Below are 12622 nucleotides of genomic sequence, written 5' to 3'. Positions count from 1 at the left end.
AACAATGGAAATATTAGATTGGCAGCAGACCTATCCACAGAGACCTAGCAGGTCAGAAAGGACTGGCATGATATATTCAGAGCACTAAACGAGAAAAACATGCAGCCAAGAACACTATATCCAACTAGGCTGTCATTGAAAATAGAAGGAGAAATAAAAAGCTTCCAGGACACACAAAAACTAAAAGATTTTGCAAAGATCAAACCAGCCTTGCAAGAAATATTGAAAGGGGTCCTCTAAACAAAGAGAGAGCCTAAAAGTAACAGACCAGAAACAGATCAGAGACAATATACAGTAGCAGTCACTTTACATGCAATACAATGGCACTAAATTCATATCTTTCAGTAGTAACCCTGAATGTAAATGGGCTAAATGCCCCAATCAAAAGACACAGAGTATCAGAACAGATTAAAAAGAAAAAACCATCAATATGCTGTCTACAAGAACCTCATTTTAGACCCAAAGACACCACCAGATTTAAAGTGAGGGAGTGGAAAACAATTTACCATGCTAATGGACATCAAAAGAAAGATGGAGTGGCAATCCTTATATCAGATAAATTAGATTTTAAGCCAAAGACTATAATAAGAGATGAAGAAGGACACTATATCATACTTAAAGGATCTGTCCAACAAGAAGATCTAACAATTTTAAATATCTATGCCCCTAACATGGGAGCAGCCAACTACATAAACCAATTAATAACAAAATCAAAGAAACACATCAACAATAATACAATAATAGTAGGGACTTAAACACCCTCTCAGTGAAATGGACAGTTCATCTAGGCAAAAGATTAACATGGAAATAAAGGCTTTAACTGACACAGTGGGCCAGATGGGCATCACAGATATATTTAGGACATTCCATCCCAAAGAAACAGAATACACATTCTTCTCTAGTGCACATGGAACATTTTCCAGAATAGATTACATCCTGGGTCACAAATCAGGTCCCAACCAGAACCAAAAGATTGGAATCATTCCCTACATATTTTCAGACCACAGTGCTTTGAAAGTAGAACTCAATCACAAGAGGAAAGTTAGAAAGAACTCAAATACATGGAAGCTAAACAGCATCTTACTAAAGAATGAATGGGTCAACCAGGAAATTAAAGAAGAATTTTAAAAATTCATGGAAACAAATGAAAATGAAAATGCAATCTTTTGGACAAATAAAGGTAGTCCTGAGAGGAAAGTACATAGCAATACAAGCCTTTCTCAAGAAACAAGAAAGGTTTCAAGTACATAACTTAACTCTACACCTAAAGGAGCTGGAGAAAGAACAGCAAAGAAAGCCTAAACCCAGCAGGAGAAGAGAAATCATAAAGATCAGAGCAGAAATCAATGAAATAGAAACTAAAGAACAGTAGAACAAATCAACATAACTAGGAGCTGGTTCTTGGAAAAAATAAATAAGATTGATAAATCCCTGGCCAGACTTCTCCAAAAGGAAAGAGAAAGGACCCAAATTAATAAAATCATGAATGAAGGAGGAGAAATCACAGCCAATACCAAAGAAATATGAACAATTGTAAGAACTCTTTATGAGCAACTATACATCAGCAAATTTGACAATCTGGAAGAAATGGATGCATTCCTAGAGATGTATAAATTATCAAAACTGAACCAGGAAGAAATAGAAAATGTGACCGAACCCATAACCAGTAAGGAGATTGAAGCAGTCATCAAAAATCTCCCAACAAACAGGATGTCAGGGCCAGACGACTTCCCAGGGGGATTCTACCAGATAATACCTATTCTCCTGAAACTGTTTCAAAAGATGAAATGGAAGGAAATCTTCCAAACTCATTTTATGAGGCCAGCATTACCTTCATCCCAAAATGAGACAAGGACCCCTTCAAAAAGGAGAATTGCAGACCAATATCCTTGATCAACACAGATGCAAAAATTCTCACCAACATACTAGCCAATAGGATCCAACAGTACGTTAAAAGGATTATTCACCAGGACCAAGTGAGATTTATTCCTGGACTGCAAGGTTGGTTCAACATCCTCAAATCAATCAATGTGATACAAGCCATTAATAAAAGAAAAAACAAGAACCATATGATACTCTCGATAGAGGCTGAAAAAAACATTTGACAAAGTACAGCATCATTTCTTGATCAAAACTCTTCACAGTGTAGGGATAGAGGGTACATACCTCAATATCATCAAAGCCATCTATGAAAAACCCACCGCAAATATCCTTCTCAATGGGGAAAAACTGAGAGCTTTTCCCCGAAGGTCAGGAACATGACAAGGATGTCCACTATCACCACTGCTATTCAACATAGTACTAGAAGTCCTAGCCTCAGCAATCAGATAACAAAAAGAAATAAAAGGCATCCAAATTGTTAAAGAAGTCAAACTCTCACTCTTTGCAGATGATATGATACTTTATGTGGAAAACCCAAAAAATTCCACCCCAAAATTGCTAGAACTCATATAGGAATTCAATAAAGTGTCAGGATATAAAATCAATGCACAGAAATCAGTTGCATTTCTATACACCAACAGCAAGACAGAAGAAAGAGAAATTGCGGAATTGATCCCATTTATAATTGCACCCCAAACCATAAGATACCTAGGAATAAACCTAACCAAAGAGGCAAAGAATCTGTACTCGGAAAACTATAGAGAACTCATGAGAGAAATTGAGGAAGACACAAAGAAATGGGAAAAATTTCCATGCTCATGGATTGCAAGATCAAATATTGTGAAAATGTCTATGTTACCTAGAGCAATTTACACATTTAATGCAATCTCTATCAAAATACAATCCTTTTTTTTTTTTTCAAAGAAATAGAACAAATAATCTATTCATCTGTTGAAGGGCATCTTGGTTCTTTCCACAGTTTAGCTATTGTGGCCATTGTTGCTATGAACATTGGCCCTTCTTTTCACTACATCTTTATCTTTGGGGTAAATACCCAGTAGTGTGATTGCAGGGTCATAGGGTAGCTCTATTTTTAATTTCTTAAGGAATCTCCACACTGGTTTCCAAAGTGGCTGCACCAACTTGCATTCCCACCAACAGTGTAAGAGGGTTCCCCTTTCTCTGCATCCTCTCCAACACACATTGTTTACTGTCTTATTAATTTTGGCCTTTCTAACGAGCGTAAGACGGAATCTCAGTGTGATTTTGATTTGAATCTCCCTGATGACTAATGATGATGAACACTTTTTCATGTGTCTATTCACCATTTGTATGTCTTCTTTGGAGAATTCATAGCATTTTTAAGTTTGACTTGACTAGATCTCATTTCTGCCCTTAGAGATTTGTATTGTCACCAATGCTTTTTTCGAGCCTAGCTATTGACTTCCTGATTGCTACCCTGAAGTCTATATCTGACATCTTGTTTATATCCATATCCATTAGATCTGTGGGGAGGACATTGTCTCTGGTTCTTTTCTTTGTTGAGAGTTCCTCCTCCTAGTCATTCTGTTGAGGAATGGTTGAGGGAATGGACAGAGTCCAAAATGTCAACCACAATCCAAGCAAAATATGCCTTAGAAAAAGTGGTCAAAAGCCACAGACATGCCACAAAAGCCAAGATGAACCAAAACAATGAAAAAGATAGAAGAAAGTAAAGAAAGAAGAAATGGGGGGGGGTGGAGAGAGATTTTAATCTCTCAAGGTGTACAAAGCAGGGTGATTTGGCTGTTCCTGCTTGACTTTTGGTCTATGTGTTAGAAGACACTATATCCCAAAATGGCAAAGAAATCAGAACTTACGTATCAAGATAAAATTGAATAGAGTGAAAAAAAGGCTAGTATGGGGCATAAATATATATGTATGAAAAGCTAAAAGTTAAGAAGTGACTTAAAAACATAGGTTGGTAAATAAGAATCTAATTGAAACGGGAGCAGGGTTAAAAAAAAAAAAAGAAAGAAAGAAAGAATAAGAAAAGAAACTAAAAGAGGAATGTAAGATTTTAGCCTGGAGTGTAAACAAGTTTTGTGGAGCTCCCTATATTATTTTCCCCTGGCACTGGAGTTTTACAGTCCTGTGGGAAATAAGCTTCTTGGCATCTCTTTAGAGGGTCAGAGCGAATTTGGTCATGCAGGAATCTCTAGCCCAGAGCCACAATGTTGCAGTCCAGGTCAATCCATCAATACCTCTGTGCCCAAACCAAACTGCACAGATTCAGGCATCTTCTGGGGGAGGGGGGTCTGTTGCATTGATTCTCAAATGTCCTTGCCCCAGGCGGAATTGCTCCATGCTCGACAGGGGCCAGGCTAAGTAACCAGCTCTGGTTTGCTCTATGTGACTTTTGTTCCCTGAAGGCTTTCCACGCAGCTTTAGAGGATGAGAATGAAAATGGCTGCCTCCAGTTCTGGCTCTGGAGCCGAAATCTCCAGGCCCCACTCCTCTATGAGCCCTCAGAGAAAAACAGTCAACCATTCCTGTCTCCCTGGTCTTCTGCTGCACTTGGTGCTCACCTGGCCTGTGACCAGAGGTTTCTATCTCTGGTTCACAACCCCATTTGGAGTCTCCAAGCCCAGAAGACTCCTATGGTATGCTCCCAGGCTGCTCCTTCCAGGGAAGGAATGGGTGTCTCCCCGGTTCTGCTACTTGTTGGGCCCCTGCTTAAACAGCAGTGGCCCAACTGTGCCACAGATCACAGTTTATGCCAACCCCAAGCTGAGAGCCCACTCCTGGGCTCACTCCTGGCAGCCGGGTTCCCCATTCCAATACCTGGGAGCTCTGCCGCACTCAGGCACCCCTGGTCTTCCTGGGACCCTGAGGATGTTGACACCACTCTGTCCCAGCGAGGGTTTCACACACGCCCCTTCCCCACCCCTCCTCCACCTCTGCTTAGCCACCTGAGCTATGTCCCTCACCAGAGCAGACTTCTAAAAATTCTGATTTTGTGCTCCACTGCTTTGTCACTTGCCGGTAGCCAGCTGATGGAGGCTCCCTCCCCACCACGGACTATTTTCCCATATATTGCCCAGGATTCACTCCTCCCATACCTCCTACCTTGAAGAAAATGGTCACTTTTCTATTCGTAGGGTTGCGGCTATTCTTTTCTTCAATCTCTGGTTGAGTTCACAGGTGTTCAGAATGGTTTGATAACTGTCTAGCTGAATTCCTGGGAATCGGACAAAATTCAAGTCTCCTATTCCTCTGCCATCATGGACTCCTCTCTATTTGGAACTCTTTATCAGGTAAATTACTTATCTCCATTTTATTAAAGTTGTCCTTGTCTGCTGTTTCACCTTGTTCTTTGGTTTGAAACATATTGCTTTGTTTCTCTGTTTTGCTTGACTCTCCGTGTTGGCTTCTAAGCAATACATAAAAACAGCCTCCTCTTCCAGGCTTTTTATTTTAAGGTTTTGTTTTTTGTGCGTTTTTTTGTTTGTTTGTTTGTTTGTTTTTTGTTTTTTGTTTTTTTTAAGATTTTATTTATTTATTTGACAGAGATCACAAGTAGGCAGAGAGGCAGGCAGAGAGAGAGGAAGGGAAGCAGGCTCCCTGCTGAGCAGAGAGCCTGATGCGGGGCTCAATCCCAGGACCCTGAGATCATGACCTGAGCCGAAGGCAGAGGCTTAAACCACTGAGCCACCCAGGCACCCGTTTTTGTTTGTTTGTTTTTAGATTTTATGTACTTATTTGACAGAGAGAGAGACACAGAGAGAAAGGGAACACAAGCAGAAGGAGAGGGAGAAGCAGGCTTCCCACCAAGCAGGAAGCCCACTCTGGGCCTCGATCCCAGGACCCTGGGATCATGACCTGAGCCAAAGACAGCCACTTAAGAACTGAGCCACCCAGACACCCTCCTCTTCCAGTCTTAAAGGAGTGACCTTGTTTAGGAGATGAGCCATACTGCTCAACCCTACCCTAATTTATGGTTGTCTCTTAAACCTTTGTGATTGTCCAAACAGCCTACTTTATTTTTAGTGGCCCCTAGTAGGTAAAGGTGTACAAGATCTATAAGTGTCTTAAAGCAGACGATTTCAGTCAGCATCTAGACACAGGCTGATTAGAAGTTAGAGTCTCACACAGTGGTTTTTAAAGTATGCGAATGCAGTGTCTTATGGGACAACAAGCATACGTCCAACTGGCCACCAGAGCCGGGGGATCTAGGGGTGTTCTCCTGACAGCAGCACAAAGATCAGGGTGACAGGTGAGTGTACAGACTGCTTCCTGATAGATACCAGCAACCTGGGGTAAGGCAGAGGACAAACACAAAAATGGCCTGCACTGGACCCTATCCTCAGAGAGCCCATCTAGACTCCTAGATGTGAGCTAAACCAGAAGTCTGACCCTCAGACCAATGATTCAGGACAAGCAAATAGCCTCTTTTTCACAGAATGACTAAGGTTGTTTTTTGGTCTGTTTGCACTGCCCTGAGGTCCATGGCTGGCCAAGAGCTCTCTCCCCAACTGGTACAGCCCCATGAGACTGAGAAATGCAGGGTCTGTTGGCCACCCATGGCCGCTAATCAGAGAGTAAAAACCAGAGCCCCAGATGCATGTAAAACTCCCTCTTGAAGAGACAGATGCTCTGGAGTCCAGCAGAGGGAGGGTCTGAGGAGAGCATCCATGCCCCAGGGTCTCTGGAGAGGATTCTAATTAGTCCCTAGATGTGTGTTTAATGAGAAGCCTGCTTCTAAACACCATAGCTGTGAAGATGAGCTAAGAGGCCCCTTTCACAAGAGGACTGGGCTCCTCAGTCTGTTGCCTCCTGTGTGCCCTGAGGCTTGGTAGAACTCTTTCTCCATATGTTACAGCTTTGCTGGACACTAGAGCCAGGTGATCCAGGGGTGTCTGCTCAGTGGCAGCTGCACAAATCAGAGTGCCAGAGAAGGGCATGTGTTCCTTTGGGGGCAATACCAGCAAGTTGGAGTGAGGCAGAGAGAGAACACAAAGATGGAAATGGCCAGTCTCCTCCCCTAAATGTGTGTGAGATTAAGTGCCTCCCCTCAGATTGGTGCCTTGATAAGCAAATAAGCCTCTTTCACAAGAACTGGGTCCTTTTTAGGCAGTTGCCTCTGCCCTGGACCCTGAGGTGAGGGAGTCCATATGCAAAAACCCTGTGAGAACTGTTTCTTGTTTTTCTGTAGCCTCGTGGGTCTCATGGACATGAACCCTTCGAATTTCAAAGCTAGCAGTTTGGGAGCCTGTCTTTCTGTTGCAGATATTAGAATTTGGAATGTTCAGTGTGGGGTTTGAACCCTTCAGTTCTCAGGTAGAAGCTTGGAACTTTAAAATTCCCTGCCAGTTGTGGGCTGCTGCACCAGGAGTGGGGTTTATGACGAGATTTTGTCTCAGTTTCTCCTACCCACTCGGATCTGCATTTTTCCTCATTTGCCTGCTGTGGAGGAGATGCTCAGGTAGTTTTTGTTGTTGTTGCTGTTGTTGTTTTTCAGAGAAGTTACAGGTTTTTTGTTTTTTGTTTTTATGTAGCTGGTAGATTCGGTATGTCTGTGGCATGAAGTGAATTCAGGATCCTCTTACATTTCCATCTTGTTTAAGACCATTGCTGATTCTTAATCTAAGTCTTTATAGCTGTAAGTGTCCCCCTTAGCCTTGCTTTTACAATGTCCCTAGATTTCAATGTATTGTGTTTCTGTGTTCATTCATCTCTAATTCCCTTGTGATTTCTTCTTTGATCCATTGGTGGTTTAAAACCGTGTTGTTAAATTTCCACAATTTTGTGAATTTTTTAGTTCTTACTCTATTGTTGATTTCTATGTTGATATTGCTGTGATCAGAGCATACACCTTGTGTGATACCAATTTTTAAAAAATATATTAAGACTTCACTTGTGACCTGACATATGGCAGATCCTGGAAAATGTCCTATGCGTACCCTGAGAAGAATGTTTATGTAGTTGTTGTTGGGTCTGTGTTCTACGAAAGACATTGGCTTATTGTGTTGGTCAAGTCCTCCATTTCCTCATTTATGTCTCTCTGGTTGTTCTATTCATTATTATAAGTGACATATTAAATCTTTCACCATTATTGTAGAGCTACTAATTTTTCCTTTTGATTCTGTCAGTTCTTGCTTCATATATTTTCATGGTCTCTCACTGGGTGCATAACTGTTTATAATTGTTGTATCTTCCTGCTGTATTAAACCTTTCATTAATACATAATGTCTTTCTTTGTCTCTTAAATTTTTTTATTTAATTTCTTTTCAATGTAACAGAATTCATTGTTTATGCACCACACCCAGTGCTCCATGCAATCCATGCCCTCCATAATACCCACCATGAGGCTCACCCAACCTCCCACCCCCTGCTTCAAAAACCCTCAGGTTGTTTTTCAGAGTCCATAGTCTCTCATGGTTCATCTCCCTTTAAATTTCCCTCAACTCCCTTCTCCATCTCCCTATGTCCTCCGTGTTATTTGTTATGCTCCACAAATAAGTGAAACCATATGATAATTGACTCTCTCTGCTTGACTTATTTCACTCAGCATAATCTTTTCCAGTCCCGTCCATGTTGATACAAGAGTTGGGTTTCATTCTTTCTGATGGAGGCATAATACTCCATAGTGTACATGGACCACATCTTCCTTAACCATTCGTCTGTCGAAGGGCATCTTGGTTCTTTCCACAGTTTGATGACTGTGGCCATTGCTGCTATGAACATTGGGGTGCAGATGGTCCTTCTTTTCATTACATCTGTATCTTTGGGGTAAATACCCAGTAGTGCAATTGCAGGGCCATAGTGAAGCTCTATTTTTAATTTCTTAAGGAATCTCCACACTCTTAAATGTTTTTTATTTAAATTCTATTTTGTCTGATATCAGCAGAGCTACCCCTGCCCTCCTCTGGTTACTATTTATGTGGAATATGTCTGCTCATTCTTTCATTTTTAACCTCTTTGTGCCTTTGGATATAAAGTGAATCTTTTGTAGACAACTTGTAGTTGAATCACGTTTTTACCTATTCTGCTAATTTTAGTCTTTTAGTTAGAAAGTGTAGTCCATTTACATGTAAAGAATTACTTATAGAGAGGTACTTATTTCTGTCTTTTTGCTACTTGCTTTCCATGTGCCTTACAGCTTTTTGTCCCTCACTTCCTACATTACTATCACCTTTTTTGTTCAGCTGACTTTTTTGTTGTGAAATACTTAAATTTCTTTTTTATTTTCTCTTATGAATATTCTACAGCTATTTTCTTTGTGGTTACCATGGGGACTACATTTAATAGCCTAACATTATAACACTCTAATTGAAATTATACCATCTGAACTCCAAAAATATGCAAAAATTCACTCCTTTATAGCCCTGTTCCCACTTACTATGGTTGTTGATGTCACAAAATTACATCTGTGTACGTGGTGAGCCCTGAAACATAAACAAGTAATACTTTTAAGTGCATTAGTCACTTAAAGTATGTAGAAAACAAGATGGGTTGTTGCAAACCAATGTTACAGTAATACCAGCTTTTGTTCAAACTGCTTTTTAAACGTATTAGTCTCTTAAATCACGCAGAAACCAAAAAGTAAAGTTATAAACCGTTATTATCACAATGCTAGCATTACAGTTGCTGAGGCATCTCCCTTTACTGAGACGTTATTTCTCCTCATGGCTTCAAGTTACTGTCTAGTGTCCGTTCATCTCATCCTGCAGGGCTCCCCTGAGCATTTCCTCCAGGGCAGATCTACTGGTCATGAACTCCTTCCGCTATTGTTTATTGGAAATATCTTAATTTCTCCCTTACCTTTAAAGGACAGTTTTGTCACATATAGACTCTTGGTTGACAGTGTTTATCTTTCAGCAGTTTGAATGTATTGGCCCACTAGCTCTGGCCTCCGAAGCTTCTGATGAGAAATCTGCTTTTGATCTTACTGAGAATCCCTCACAAGGGATGATTCTTTTCTCTCATCTGTTTTTAAGATTCATCCCAAAAAACTTTTAGGCCTGGTTAACTTTTTTTTTAATCTTTTTTCTTCCTGTTCTTAAGACTAAATAATTCCATTGTTTTACCTTCAAGTTCGCTGATCTTTTTCTCAGAATGTTCAAACCCACCTCTGAATCCATGTGCTGGGTTTTCATTTCAGTTGCCAAAGCTTTCAGCTCCAGAATACTTTGGTTTCTTTTTAAGTTTTCTATTTCTTTATAGATATTTCTGTTTTATTCACACACTGTTTCTTAAGTGGACTTTTTTAAGGGGGTGTGTTAGAGTTTCATAAGATTTGGATATTAACCCTTTATCAGCTATGTAATTTGTAAATATCTTCTCCCATTTTGTAGGTAGCTTTTCAGATTTTTCTATTGTTTTTTTTATCTTGATGAAGTCCCAATAGTTCATTTTTGCTTTTGTTTCCCTTCCGTCCAGAGATGTGTCTAGTGAGAAGTTGCCACAGCTGAGGTCAGGTTCCTGCCTGCTCTCCTTTAGGATTTTGATGGTTTCCTGTCTCATATTTATGTCTTACATCCATTTTGAATTTATTTTTGTGTATGGTGTAAGACAGTGATCTACTTTCATTCTTCTGAAGCATGGGGTTGTCCAGTTTTCCCAACACTACCTGTTGAAGAGACTTTTTTTCCCCCTTTGGATCTTCTTTCCTGCTTTGTCAAAGACTGGTTAACCATATCATTGTGGGTCCATTTCTGGGGGTTTCTGTTCTGTTCCATTGATCTATATGTCTGTTTTTGTGCCAGTACTAAACTGTTTCAATTACCTCAGCTCTGTGATATATCTTGAAGTCTAGAATTGTGATACCGCCAGCTTTGCTTTTCTTTTTCAAGATTGCTTTGGCTATTTGGTGTCTTTGAGGTTTTATACAAAGTTTAAAAGTTTAAGATTGTTTGTTTAAGTTTAAGATTGTTTGTTCTAGCTCTGTGAAAAAAATGGTGGTGGTATTTTGATAGGGATTTCTTTAAATCTGTAGATTGCTTTGGGGAAAAAAAGTTATTGGATTTTATATATTGTAGACATTTAGACATACTGATACTGAACCTGAAGAGGACGTGTAGGATGCAACTATATCAGGAGCCCCCAGCTCCATCTGGATACTTCTCAGTGTCACATATTAAAAGACACTGAAAGATAACAAAAATATCATAAGTGTGGGATGCCTGAGTGGCTCAGTTGGTTAAGCATCTGCCTTCAGCTCAGGTCAAGATCCTGAGGTCCTGGGATCAAGAACTGCATCAGGATCCTTGTTCAGGGGAAGCCTGCTTCTCCCTCTGCCTGCTCTGCCTGCTGTTCCCCCTGTTTGTTCTCCCTCTCTCTCTCTGACAAATAAATTTTTTTAAAATATCAGAAGTGTATGGGCTGAAGATTCTAAAGATAAGTATCTCGGAAATCAAGTAAAAAAATCATACTAGTAGGGTCAATCTTTCTATCTTCCTAATCATGTTTCCATGAAATTAATTGTGAGTTGTTATATTGATGGGAAAAGATTTTCTTAGACTTAAGGGAAAACGTTTTTTAGATTTAAATAACCCCTCTCAGAATGTACAACTTTCACCTAACCATGGGTTTTTCACTGCCTGCTTTGATTATATCAATGGGTTATCATGTCATTATCTACCAATAAAATATCTGAAGAATCTATGAACCCAAGAAAACCATAGATACCCATATACTGGTAGTGATAAATGATAAATTTTACATTAATTAGATCCATGATATCCAATCTATAATTTTTTTTTTGTTGGGTTACCTTTTAGTCAGTTGAGTTATAGCAGGCTCTCTGTCTTTGTTAACCAAGTACTAGGAGGAGGATGAATCCCACACTCGACAGGACACAGTACAGATGGAACCAATCTTAGTTAATCTTCATTTTCTTTTAAGAACTGAAACCTCCAGTGGTTATATGAATTCTGGGTATATAGAGTTTACTAAAAATAATAACAAAAAGCATAGAGAGACCTTCTGCTCAAGCACATAGAATGCCCATGGTGTTCATATGGCCAGGGAAATAATACAAGTCTAGAAGAAGTTACCGTCATGTGAGTCAGCCCTACCCTTGCCAATTCTTTCCCTGACAGATGGAGAGACGAATGATCCTAAATTATGTCTATAGCAGGATTAACATTCTAAAATTTAGTCATTTGTAGGACTACAATATTAACACTCATTTGAAAAGATTTGGCTTATGGGACCCCAACTGACTTCACCCAGCAGGAGCTTAGTCACTTAAGACACCCACACAAGGTACTTTCTTCTCCTTTCATTCCTTCCCTCCATCCTTCTTTTTTTTCTTCTTCTTCAAGTTTTTATTTAAATTTCAGTTAATTAACATACAGTGTAATACCAGTTTCAGGTGTAGAATTCAGTGGCTCATCACCTACACATAATATGCAGTGTTCATCATTTCCCTCCCTCCTTCTTTTGTCTTTTTCCCTTCTTCTTTCCCCTTACTCCCTCATTCATCCTCCCCTTCTTTCTTTCTTTCCTTCTCTCCTTCCTTCCTTTTTTTCTTCCTTTGCAATACATAATATTTTATTGTCTTAGTTGTGTAGCCCTATATATAAATTGTCAGTCAAGATGTTATTATATTCCTAGAATGGAATATAAAGGAGAGTAAATGCAATGTTTAAAGTCTTATTATATCCAAAGTCCTCTCAATCAAAATAAGAATCTTTAAAATATCCACGTCAGGAAAAAAACTATAGTTATGTCTTTTTGTGTATGTGTCTGTGTGTGA

Source organism: Neovison vison, chromosome 4, assembly GCF_020171115.1.
Source record: "Neovison vison isolate M4711 chromosome 4, ASM_NN_V1, whole genome shotgun sequence".
NCBI classification, from domain to species: domain Eukaryota; kingdom Metazoa; phylum Chordata; class Mammalia; order Carnivora; family Mustelidae; genus Neogale; species Neogale vison.
This window is presented reverse-complemented; position numbering follows the sequence as displayed.